Here is a 12,825-nt window from a genome sequence, read left to right as displayed (position 1 = left end):
ATGCCTGTAATTCCCGCTACTTGGAAGGCTGAGGCGGAAGGATCGCCGGGGCCCAGCAGGCGAGGCTGCGGTGGCCGGGAGCAGCCACTGCACTCCACTCTGGGCGACAGAGTGAGACTCCAACTCAAAAAAAAAAAAAGATCTTTCACCTCCTTGGTTAACTTTATTCTTAGTTTTTTTATTTTTTATTTTTTCATAGTTACTGTAAATGGGATTGTTTTCTTTATTTCTTTTCAAGCTAGTTTGTGATCACTGTATAGAAATGCTATCAATTTTTGTATATTGGTTTTTGTATCCTGCAACTTTTTTCTATATTTTCCAATTTATTGTTCATGAGAGTATCAGTATTTTTTTGTATTCTGTGGTATCAGCTTTAATGTCTTATTTTTTTTCTGATTTTGTTAATTTGGGTCTTCTCTCTTTTCTTTTTGATTAATATAGCTAAAGGAACCAATTTTTGTTATGTTGAATTAGTATTATTTTATTAGTCTCAATTTTGTTTATTTCTGCTCAGATTATTATTATTATTTTTATTACTTCTTTCTACCAATTGTGGGTTTAGTTTTTGCTTTTCTTGTTTCCTGTTGTGCATTGTTTATTGTTTATTTTTGTAGGTGTTTGTTGATATGTTACTCTTTATTTATTTATTATTTTAAAGATGTGGGATACAATACAGGGTTAGGTATGCAAACATTCATTATGCAGGTACCATCGTGGATGAGGTGTGCTTCCCCCTCCCCTGGCAGTTTCCCTCAACTGCCAGTTCTTTTCTTATATTATTAGGATAATTGTTCAAGGTCCGAAATGAGTAAGAACATATGGTACTGTGTTTTTTGTTTCTGTGATAGATCACTGAATATGATAGACTCTAACTCCATCCAAGTTGTTGCAAAGTCCATATGTTTGTACTTCTTTATGGCTGCATAATAATCCATTGTGTATATGTACCACATTTTAAAAATCCAGTCACACTTCAATGGGCAGCATGGCTGGTTGCATGGTTTTGCTATTGTGAATAGAGCGGCAATAAACGTGCATGTGCAGGTATCTTTCATAGACCAGTGGAACGGATAGAGATTTCAGAAGCAAAGTCTCAATTTCTCAACCAACTCATCTTTAACAAAGCCTCCAACAAGAACCCCTGGGGAAAGGAGAACCTACACAGTAAATGGTGCTCATAAAACTGGCTGATCACATGCAGAATATTGAAACAGGACTCCTACCTATCACAGTACACAAAAATGTCTATCAAAAAAGATTTCTATCTACTTATCACCATACACAAAAATCTCACCAAAAACACTACATGGATCTAAGACCTAAAGGTAAAACCTTAAACTATAAGAAACTTAGAAATGCAGTTGACACCCTTATGGAAATTGGAACTGGCAACCAATTCCTGATCAAAAACCCAAGTGCCCAGGCCATAAGAGAAAAGATAGACAAGTGGGACCTCATCAAACTGACAAGCTTCTGTAAAACAAAAGAAAGCATCAAGAGAGCAAGGAGACAGCCCACAGAATGGGAAAAAATATTTGCCAACTGTATATCTGACAAAGGGCTAACATCTACGATCTACAAGGAACTCAAACATCCCGAAAAGAAACAAACAAACAGTCCCATTTAAAAGTGGGAAAAAGACATGAATAGACATTTCTCAAAAGAAGATATTTGAGTAGCCAGCAGACACATGAAAAAATACTCAGCCTCATTCATCATCAGAGAAATCAAAAGCACATTGTGATACCACCAAACCCCAGTAAGAATGGGGGTAAATCAAAAGCACATTGTGATACCACCAAACCCCAGTAAGAATGGCCATCATTAATAAAACAAACAACACAAATGCTGGTGAGGATGCAGAGAAAAAGGAATATTTCTACACCATTGGCAGAATGCAAACTAGTGCAACCTCTTTGGAAAACAGTGTAGTGATTTCTGAAAGAAATAGAAATTGACCTTTCATATGATCCAGCATTCCTCCTATTGGGAATATACCTGGAGGAACTCAAATCATTCTACAAAAACATACCTGCACACACATGTTTATTGCATCACTATTCACAATAGCAAAATCATGGAACCAACCATGCTGCCCATTGAAACTAAAGGGGTTTTTAAAAATGTGATACATATACACGATGGAATATTATGCAGCCATTAAGAAGGACAAACATATGGACTTCACAGCAACTAGGATGGATTTAGAGTCTATCATACTCAGCGATCTATCACAGAAACAAAGAACAGAGTGACATATGTTCTCACTCACAAGTGGACCTTGAACAATTATCATAATACTGTAAGAAAGGGATTGACAGTAGTGGGAAACTGCCAGGGGACAGTGTTGGGATTGGCAATTGAGTAAAACTGCCAAATGGGGGCACACCTCATCAACAAGGTACCTGTATAATGAACATTTGTATACCTAACCCTGAATTCTACCCACACCTTAAAATAAAAATTTTTTAAAAAGAAGAATCATTTATACATCCATGCAGTAATGAATTTTTGTTTATATTTGGCCTTGAATGAGTCTTTCTGATCTAGGTAGGTGAAAAGAAAAAGGGAAGTGACTTCTTTCTAGACATGCATTCATCCATGTACCCTTGAATTTCATGGGCACAAACACCTAACCTGCACACAGGTGTACAGTTAAGGGGTTAGAGGACGTTGGCTCTAGGTTCTGCTGCTCCCGGCAGTGCTATATTGTGATGTGATCCATCTGCCTGTGATGTCTCTTGCCCAAAGCAAAACTGCCTCCGTGTGTGGAATAGTTGGGAGACACACAGTGGCATTCGTAATGGATCTACCAAAAGACGATACGATTTTCTTTTTTTTTTGTAAAAAAATTTTTTAATTTTGAAGATGTGGGGTACAATTCAGGGTTAAGTATACAAATATTCATTATGCAGTTACCCTTGTTGATGAGGCATGCCCCCTCCCCTGGCAGTTTCCCACTACTCTCAATCCCACCCTCCCCTCCTCTGACAGTTTCCAACTACAGCCAACCCCTTTCTTATACTATTATGATAACTGTTCAAGGTCTGCTTATGAGTGAGAACATGTGGTATTCGGTTCTTTGTTTCTGTGATGGATCACTCAATATTAGAGACTCTAAGTCCATCCAAGTTGCTGCAAAGTTCATAAGGATTGCCGGAACCCAGCATGTTGAAGCTGGGCTGACTGTGAGCTTGCCACTGCACTCCACCCTGGGTGATGGAGTGAGACTCCAACTCAAAAAAAAAAGTACAAAAGACAATTTTTTAGGGGTCAGGTGCGTATCAGCAAGTCTGAACAGTGACATTCTGGTGAGTGTGGCCTCTCTCTTCCCTCCTGTGTCTTGAGGACATTCGGTCCCAGGTGGGCGGCACTGACCCCTACTGGTTTCCAACTGTCGTCTCTGAGCTCTCCCTGGGCAGCTATTCTGCACTGACTAGGTAGACAGTCATCTCAGTCAACCTCGTGGCAATTCCCAGGAAGGGGGCTGTGAATGTATCCATTTGACAGGTAAGATGTTTGAGGTTCAGAGAAAGGTCACTAGCCAAGAGCCCCAGAGGGGACCCCAGGCTGTGCTCTCAGCCCTGTCCTGTCCTGTCCCAAGCTGAACTCACACCCTGATCTCTCCAGTCTCCCTGCCTTAAGTAAAAATCTGACCATGATGCCAGATCCAGATAGGGAAGAGCCTCCTAGCATGGAAGAGTCACCAGAACAGGGGACAGGGCCCCCGGATGGGCTGGAGGTTTGTCCTTTCTCCCTGAAAACGGATCCTACTTCTTGTGGTGTCATGAGCTCAACCTGCAGGTGTAGTCACTGCTGGTTACTGTGGAATCTCCCAGCTGTGTGGCATCCCTGGTTCAGAAGTGGCGTGAGAGCCCTCTGCCCTGGGGCAGTCGGGAACAATAACTGAACCCCGAAGAAATGACCTGTGGGTTTCAGCATCCCTCCTGAGTCTGGAGTCTGGGAAGAGCGAGTCTCTCTCCAAAGCTGCCTTCTGACCCCAGCTCTAGATGTATCCATCCCTTTGCCCTGAGCAATAAATATCATAGGAGGTCTCCCAAACCAAGCTCTCAGGCTCTTATGTTCCTTTCTGGTGACCAGGAAAAGAAATGCCCCTTCCTGTACTGACAGCTCAGAACTATGGACCTGCTCTTCCTCCACCTGAGACCTGGTCTCCATAAACACAGAGGCTGCTTTGGAGGCAGTGGATCATCCCTTCCCCGCAACAAACACCCTCTGACTCAGCTGGTGGGATCTTTAAGTGGATCCACTAGCCACACTGAGTTACAATTTAAGTACAATCGACAAGTCATGAGGTGTCTTGTTTCCCATAGATAACTGGGCATCTTTCACACTTCCTAAACAACTCCAGAGGGCTCCTCTTATACAGACCTTAGGTGGCTGAGGCTGGGTGGCCTCAAGGGGCTGGGACAGCTCAGGGCCCTTCCCCCGTGGCAGTTGGACACCATTCTTCCTGCTGGGCAGGTGTGTATTTCTCTAAAAGGTTGAGGATGAAGATCTGTCCAGATGCCCCCAGGCATCTCCCCTAACTCTTTCCACAGTCCAGACAGAAAGTAAAAAAGACAGGTGTCTAGACATTCTGGGAGATGTCACTAATAGGTTCAGAAAGGATGAGGGTCCAGAGTGGCAGGAGTGATAGTCACAGTCTCAAGGCCAGACAAAACGGTGGCGTGACTGGAGAGCACACAGGGTCAACTGTGGGTTCAAGGAGAGGGAGGGGAAAACTAGAGGGACGGAAACTACGATGGCCATGGGTGCCGGGGAGGATGGGCTCTAGATCACCATAAGTGCACTGGGCAGTGCTCAGACCAAGGTCCCTGGACCTCACCTGAGGATAGATTCACACCCTAAGGGGCACCACCTCCTGCTTCTGGCACACATCTCAGGACTGGGTGCTCTCAGCTGCAGCAGAGCACACTGCCTCCAGGTTGTGAGGGAAGCCTCTTGGTGCAACCAACACCCCATGGGCCAGGAAGAACCCTTGCTGATCACTCTGTTCCCTCTGGTTGACTGGGGCAGAGAAGCCCTGTCCTCCTGTCCCTGTGCCTTCTTCTAAGTGGAGACTGGGGAAAATGATGAGAGTGGCCCTTCTCAGGGCGCAATCAGGAAGGGGGACAGTTCCTGGCCTGGGCTCTCAGCTCTGCCTTGGTTGCCTTTCAGTGAGATGAAGCTGCCACGCATCAGGGCCCCAGGAGGCAAAGGTAAGAGACTGTCTCTGTCACAAAGGAGGTTGATCCAGGGATTGACAATGTAGCGAGGAGCCCCTGAGGCAAACAGCAGACTATGGGCAGGGGTGACTTTGAGGGGAAATAATACACCCCTCTTGGGATAGGCCATGGATCTTGCTAGACCTGACCCTAAGAATCTGGGCCTATGGTGGTTTTTTCCAAACTCACCACTAATAACGGCAGACTTGGCTCAGGACCCTACCTGAAAACTGGGGCCTAGCCAATGCCTGGGTGCCTGTGTCCTGGTGCCATCAGGGCCCTCCTGTCAGAAGCTCCAGCACCAGGGTTCCACCCACCCCTGGTTTCTTCCAGCCACTGTGGCCTGAGTGCGTGACTCAGAACCCAAGGGGCACTCTCGGAAGCTTCTCACTCTGCCCAACTGTGTCTCCTTTACAGCAAAAACTTCAAAAAGGCAAAGTCAAAACATAGTTATTAATGTTGGACAACTGGGACCACTTGAAAAACACCAAAAAGGTAACATGAGAATCCCTGTGACCACTCTGTGCAGAGTTAGGGTATATGAGCTCAAGGCTGTCACCTGGCACTGCCAGCATGGTCAGACAGTAGAGAGTACAGAGTCCTCACAAGGCCAGAGGGCCTGGTCCCCAGCTTTCCTGCACTGCATTCAAAAGTCTCTCCCCTACCTGAACCAGAATATGGTGCCAAGGACTGGCTATCCCTATGTCAGGGTTGTGATGCCCCCTGGTCACCTAAAAAAATAGGTCCAGGTCAGAGTCCACAACCCTGAGCACTCATCCACTCCATCATGCAGGGAGGGAAGGCCCAGTCTTATGTAGACCCTCCATACATTGGAAACCACAGAGTCAAAGTCTGGAAGCTTCCAGAATCCTCAAGGTCTTACCTCTCCAGGGTCGTCCTGTACCCTGTCTCACCAGAGCATTCTTCTGTACAAAGATATCTCAGAGAACCTACCAGGGAATTCCCTGGCAGGTACAAGGCCAGGCCTGGTCCCTCCTCCTAAATATTGAGGAGAAAAAAAAGGAGAATGCAGGCATATATGAGGTATGGCCCTTCCACACCATCCTGGAGCAGGACTCTAGGGAAGGATGCATCAGGGGCCCAGGTATCCTGCGGAAAGTGATCTCCATCCTGGGGGTTGGTGCATCCCACATCCTGAACACAGACAAAGACAGGGTTCCCTTATATGAACTGTACTTTGTTGATGCTCCACGGTTTTGGAAACGAGCCAGAAATGAAGATTTCTGTAGGGGGAGACTTTCCTTCTCTGAATAAGCACTGTGTGAGGACTGCTGTGTGTGCACTGAACCTTGTGTTCTGAGACTGATTCCTCCTCTTGGCCTTAGCCTACAGATGCTGAAGGAGCAAGGTTGGAGGACATCATCGAACATCCAAGAGATTGGATGTGAACCATATCGTGACTGATACCGGGCACATGTAAGTCCTGTTGGGCACTAGGGGGTACCAGGAGAGATGGGAAGGTCCTGAAATACAGGCTTCAAAGGAGTATGGGGAGGTCCAAAGGCAGAGGTAAATGTCCCACAGGAGGGGTGACACAGTAAGCAAAAGCTCTCCAGGCCCAGGAAGCCACCAGCACAATGGACTGAACACCTCCAGGGTTCTGAGCCCGGGGCCAGGGTGGGGCTAGTGGGTTAGAATGCAGTGGGCTCTCGAGGGGACACCCAGCAGCCCACAACATCGTGCTGCTTGGTGGAAAGTGTTCTCAAGGTCCAGTCACAACCCAGGGCAGGAACCCAGAGAAGGGCACTAGGATGATGAGCTCGGACAACTCCTAGGTGTCACTGACAGCACTCATCCTGTGCTGGGGAGGATAGGGTCACAGGAGCTTTCCTCCGTGACTGTTGCGAATGCAAAATGGCCAACCACCACAGAGGACAGTGGAGCAGCTGCTCACAGAGCTGAAAGCCTTCCAACTTCACGATGCCAAACTGTCTTAGGTATTCACCCACTGACCTGAAAACTGATGTCCACACACAGCCTGCAGGACACACTTACTGCAGGATTCTTCAGCACTAAGTCTTGGAGGCCACTGATGTGCCCTCTCACACAGGAAATATTAAAGAAATTGCAGTGCACCCTAATGACCCAAGACAACTTGAGAAAAGGGACCAAGCCATTGACCCAGCAGGACCATGCATGGGTCTGAGACATGCTTGGTTAAGAAAGAGAACCCAGACCCAAAAGTTGACCTCTGTAGAACTCCCATTCCTGGGTTTTTCTAGCCAAGGCCAACCCATAGGCTCTGACAACAGATCTGGGCAGACAGAGTAGGGAAAGGGCAACTACAAAGGGAACAGCCTGGGGACTTAGATAGGGACAAAGTGGCTTCCTGAGGTGCTGGAGTGTAAACAGAAGACTTCACATATGGGTTCAGAGCCACGCAACTGCACATACCAAAGACTAGAACTTCATGTGTACAAATTAAAACAAAAACATGGGACCAAAATGAAAAGAAGCCATCAACATGACACCAGAGATATTTGCATTTCACTACCTGAAGATTTTACTAGAACACATTATAAAACACAGAGGTCTTGAAGCGATTGCTACTGATGGGGTGGTTCACCTTCCCCTAAAATTGATTCCTTGTCAGGGTTTATGAGACAAAATGAAATGAACCATGGCAGTATGAAACCCACAAAAACCTCCTCTCTTTCCTAGGCAGTACGAGTTGCTTTCTGTCCTCGTGGCCTATTCTGCCTATAACCCGGTGAGTATTTCTGGGCCCTGACAGCTTAGGCCTCATTCTCATCCTGTCAGATTTGGGTGCCCAGTAGGATATAGTGGTGTTTATTCACATTCACTGTTAGTGACTAACCAGGATGAACTAGGTAGGGTAGAGCTTACTGCTCTCACGGCGTCACATTAGGGAAGAGTCTCTCATTCAAAACTGACACAGCAATAGGTTGTAATCTGACCTGGACCTGCCCTGAGTTCTCAGAAGGAGACTTGACAACTGCTTCCTGGGGCTTCCCAAAACCCCATGAGCCACAAGGGTTTGCAGGAGCCATCTCTCGGGAGAAATAGTGACGCGATGGTGAAGTGCCTGATAACATCAAGTGAGTCTGGACAATCAAGAAGTCCACCAGAAACCTGACCTTCACCAGAAACCTGACAGGGATCAGCGTGCCCTTCACTCCAAACCTTTAACAGCCTAGTACACAGTGTGAGGGTCACAGATATGGCCCCTGCTAATCCCAAATTTTTGTTCCAGTTCCAACAGGGAGAGCTGCTGATTTCATATCATATAGGGACAGCTGCCCACATAGGGTCTGGACACTGACATCCTCCTGTGTCTGTATCAAGACACTCCATGGCCTGTATCAAGACCCTGTGTGTGGCTGTCAGCACCCCAGCAGACACACACAGGGGTGAGGTCCATTTGTGCTGTCCTATGCCCAACTTACTCCTCTCCCTTGCCTGGCATCTGGGGTCTGCAACGGTCCTCACCTCTGCCACTGCTGGCATCTCCAGCATGGATGCTGCAGGAGTCTCTCCAGGCTCCGTGTAACTGACATGTACATGACCCGATCAGTCCTGATGCAGTGTCAGGTGAGGGATGCAGAGACTGAACCCCAAATCTTTTGGGTGTGTGGCAGGCCTACCCAGTGACAGGTAACCTCTGAGGAGAACTTTGCCCTCCCAGGTGACCTTATTCCTATGATACAACAATAGACTTCCCAGGGTATCTCCTAGGTGACCTTGGCCCACTCAAGTGACCGCTCATGTGGAGTGGCTTTTGCAGGAGGTTGGCTACTGTGGGGGCATGAGCCACATAACAGCTATGCTTCTGCTTCACTTAGAAGAGGAGGACACCTTTTGGGCACAGGTGCAGGTCATGCCTGATGAAAAGTACACCATGCATGGTAGGTGGACAGCTGCCCATGGGGTGTCCCACTGTAAGGCCAAGGGATGGCCACATTGCCTGGGCTATCTTGACTTTTCAGCAGGGGTGTTTCTGTCCCCAATTGATTTGACACCTTCAGGACACCCCCTGCTGAGGGTATCTCTGGAGTGTGGGCTGGATGAGGATTCCTCTCAATGAGTCAGAAGCCTGTCATCCCTATTGGCCAAGGGGATTGCAACCTCTCTGAGGGTGCCCTCTATGTCCTGGAATCCTCTATGTCCTTACCTGTTGACTGGACCTGCCTTACAGCTGGCCACCCTCCCTGCCACATGCCCATCCCTAGCCTTAACCAACTCCATTGGGGCAACATCTCCCCATCCATGTCACCCAGTCTGACACCAAACTCAGGAGACATCTATGAAGTCCACGGCTCCCATCTTGGTCACCCTGCCAGTCTCTGTTTCTATAGCCTACCTTCATGGCCTCAGTGCAGGCCTGTCCTTTTGAAACATAAGCCCAGGACACCAACAAGCTGTGCATTCAGCCTGGCTCCAGGGGACAATCCTGCCACCTCTCCCAAGGTTGTGGTTAAGCGAGGGGCCACTGGATAGGACAGTGGGGAACCTTGGTGTCTAGATGACTCTGCCACTGCCCTGCTCTTCTGGGTGATAGCCTCATATCCCAAGAGCAGACTCTGATGATGTCTTGGGTGCTGGAGGCTTCTCTGACTTTTACACAGCTGGATACCCTGGCATCCTGAGGTTCCAAGAATACCAGGAGAAGTTATTATGGAAAGACTTTCCTGACCTCATGAGCCACTTGGTGAGTGGACAGTCTCCTCCTCTCTTCTCCAGAGGCCCTGTTTCTAAGGGTCAGTGAGAGGGAAGGCCCGAGTTGCAGGTAGAGCTGGTAAGAGGGCAAGTCAGGAGCTGACCCAATTGTGTACAGTGTGAGGTTCTCCAGGGATTGAGAGTATGCTTGCTTTTTGGTTTTCTGCAGGAAGCAGAGGCCCTTGCACAGGGCTGAGCTCCAGCTGGACAGAGCTAAAGGAAGCATGTCTAGTGGGCAGCCGTGGAGGCACAAATTGGAGAGGGCCTCACCCCTTCCTGCTCTTCCCCTTAGGGAAGGGTCTGAAGAGGGGTCTGTAATCGAGAGATTTTCATGGCAGCCCAGACACCCCTGAGCACATGTGTTTTTTCCATCAGGAAAACGAAGGCTTGTGCCTTGGGATGTTCACTTGGCATTGGTTTATGAAGACATTCATTTACGAGGTAAAGAGGTCCAGGAAAACTCCAGGCTTGAACCGTCCTGGTCCACAGGGCCCAGCTCTCCAAGAGGAGCCCAGCTATCCCCAACCCAAGGCAACACAGACAGGTCCTGCCACACAAGGGGTGTCCCATGGCAGAGGCCAGGGTTTGTTCTCAGGAGCCAGGGTACGCAGGGAAGCACTGTTCTCAGGAGATTCCAGGGAAGCCTCATGTCCCGAGGAAACTTTTTCTCCAGAAGTCACATCCCTTTCCAGAGTCACATCTCTGCCCACACCTCATGAGCAGCAGCTAAATTATGTCAAATCCAGACTCAGGAGAGGCGCCTTTCATATAGAGTTCACCCAGTTTCCCCAAAATGATGCCCTAGATGATCCTGCTCAAATCACTGGTCAGTTCTTCCATGCCTACTGTTCCCACAGATATCTTTGGGGCTCACCCTGAAGCTGTGGGACATATATCTTCTGGAAGGCTAATGTGTGCTGACAGTCATGGCCTATACCACCATGAAGATCCACAGAAGTAAGTTCCCGTGTATCCGTGGGGCCTAGAATACCATGGAGGAAATGCTGAGACTTGTGAAAAGAGCTCACACCATCCACTGGACCCTCTGCTTTGGCCTGGAAGCCAGCCAAGGCAGGGTCTAGGGGCTGTCTGTCCAGGGTCCCATGAGCATTCCCAGGCACCTAGTCTACTCTCCATGAGAGGAGGAAAATGGTGACACTCCCCTGCCTGTGCCTTCTAGTAGTGATGCTGTGCACAGTTGCCCCCAGGGGTGGCCAGAGAAGGACTCAGCACCCCACAGTTGGAGGAACCCAGGGGGAAACAGACTGCAGGCACCAACCCTCCCAGGAGACTCTCCAAGCCTAATGCCACCCTATCCCTAGAGCACCTCCAGAAGCTGTCCTTGATCCACCTGTGGGACTTTCTTCAACTTGAACTGCCCCAGGCCTGGGCCCTAGGGGATGATACTGTCATGAAGCAGCTCCATGTGGCCATCAGGACCCTGAGGAGGAAGCAATGGGACTGCCATCCCCAGGTGGGTCTAGGCCCTGTTTCCTCCATACTCACCACCTCGAGCTGTAAAGGGTAAGGCTATTGTGACATCCTCCCCAGTCTTAGGCCTTCCTCATATCCCTCTTCCTCCTCCTCTACTCTAGATGCTTCTGAATGAGCCCAACTGAGCCCCAGAGTAGGAGAAAACCTCAGGTTACTGGACATGCCTCAGAAACTGGCAGGGATGTGAACAAGACCCTTTCTAGCCCCTCTCAGGCTCTTTCCCACTTCTCAAGCTCCTGTGTTGGAGGCCCCTGAAGGGCAATGGAATGAAAGGGCCCTCAGATGGAGTTGCACCCCACCTGGAAGCACGCGTGATCCAGAGTACCTCTCCGAAGCATGAGATAATATGACTGAAGCCAGAGAGTACTGACACTCTGGCTCAGATGCAAAGGGATCTGAAGTGAGAACATAAGTGGGATCGCCCTCTCGAATCTGTGAGGAGGATTGAGCTGAGCAAGAGATACTACAGTCCTGGCATGGATTAATAATCCCAGAGGGCAGATGGCTTTCCAATAGAATTCTACAAGACATTTAAAGAGGAGCTGATACCAATCCTACTGAAGGTATTCCAGGTGATTGAGAAAGATGGAACTCTCCCCAAATCATTTTATGAAGCTAACATCACATTGATACCCAAGCCAGGTAAAGACCCAACAAAGAAAGAGAACTACAGGCCAATATCTTTGATGAACATAGATACTAAAATTCACAAGATTCTAGCAAACCAGATTCAAGAACACATCTGAAAAATCATCCATCATGACCAAGTAAGCTTCATCCCTGGGATGCAAGGCTCGTTCAACATTCATAAAACCATAAATGTAATTAAATACATCAACAGATGTCAAACAAAAACCACATGATTATATCATTAGATGCAGAAAAAGCTTTTGATAAAATCCAGCACCCCTTCTTGATAAAAACCCTTGAACATCTAGGCATACAGGGAACATGCCTCAAAATAGTAAAAGGCATCTATGAGAAACTCACAGCCAGCATACTTTTAAATGGACAAAAATTGGAACCATTTCCCCTGGAAACTGGAACAAGACAAGGATGCCCACTATCACCCCTTCTGTTCAATATAGTATCGGAGATCCTGGCTCGAGCAATCAGAGAAGAGGAGGCAATCAGGGGTATCCAAATAGGAAAAGAGAAAGTCAAGTTATCTCTCTTTGCAGATGACATGATTGTGTACCTTGAAAACCCAAGAGAAACTGTCAAAAACCTCCTTACACTGATAAAGGCCTTTGGCAAAATCTCAGGATATAAAATAAATGTGCAAAAGAAAATCGCATTTCTTTACACCAATAATAAACAAACAGAAACCCAAATAAAAACCACCATTCCATTCACAATAGCCACAAAAAGAATGAAATACCTTGGCATCTTCCTAACCAGAGAT

This window comes from Carlito syrichta, unplaced genomic scaffold, assembly GCF_000164805.1.
Source record: "Carlito syrichta isolate Samal-C Ts95f unplaced genomic scaffold, Tarsius_syrichta-2.0.1 Scaffold315647, whole genome shotgun sequence".
NCBI lineage: Eukaryota > Metazoa > Chordata > Mammalia > Primates > Tarsiidae > Carlito > Carlito syrichta.
This window is presented reverse-complemented; position numbering follows the sequence as displayed.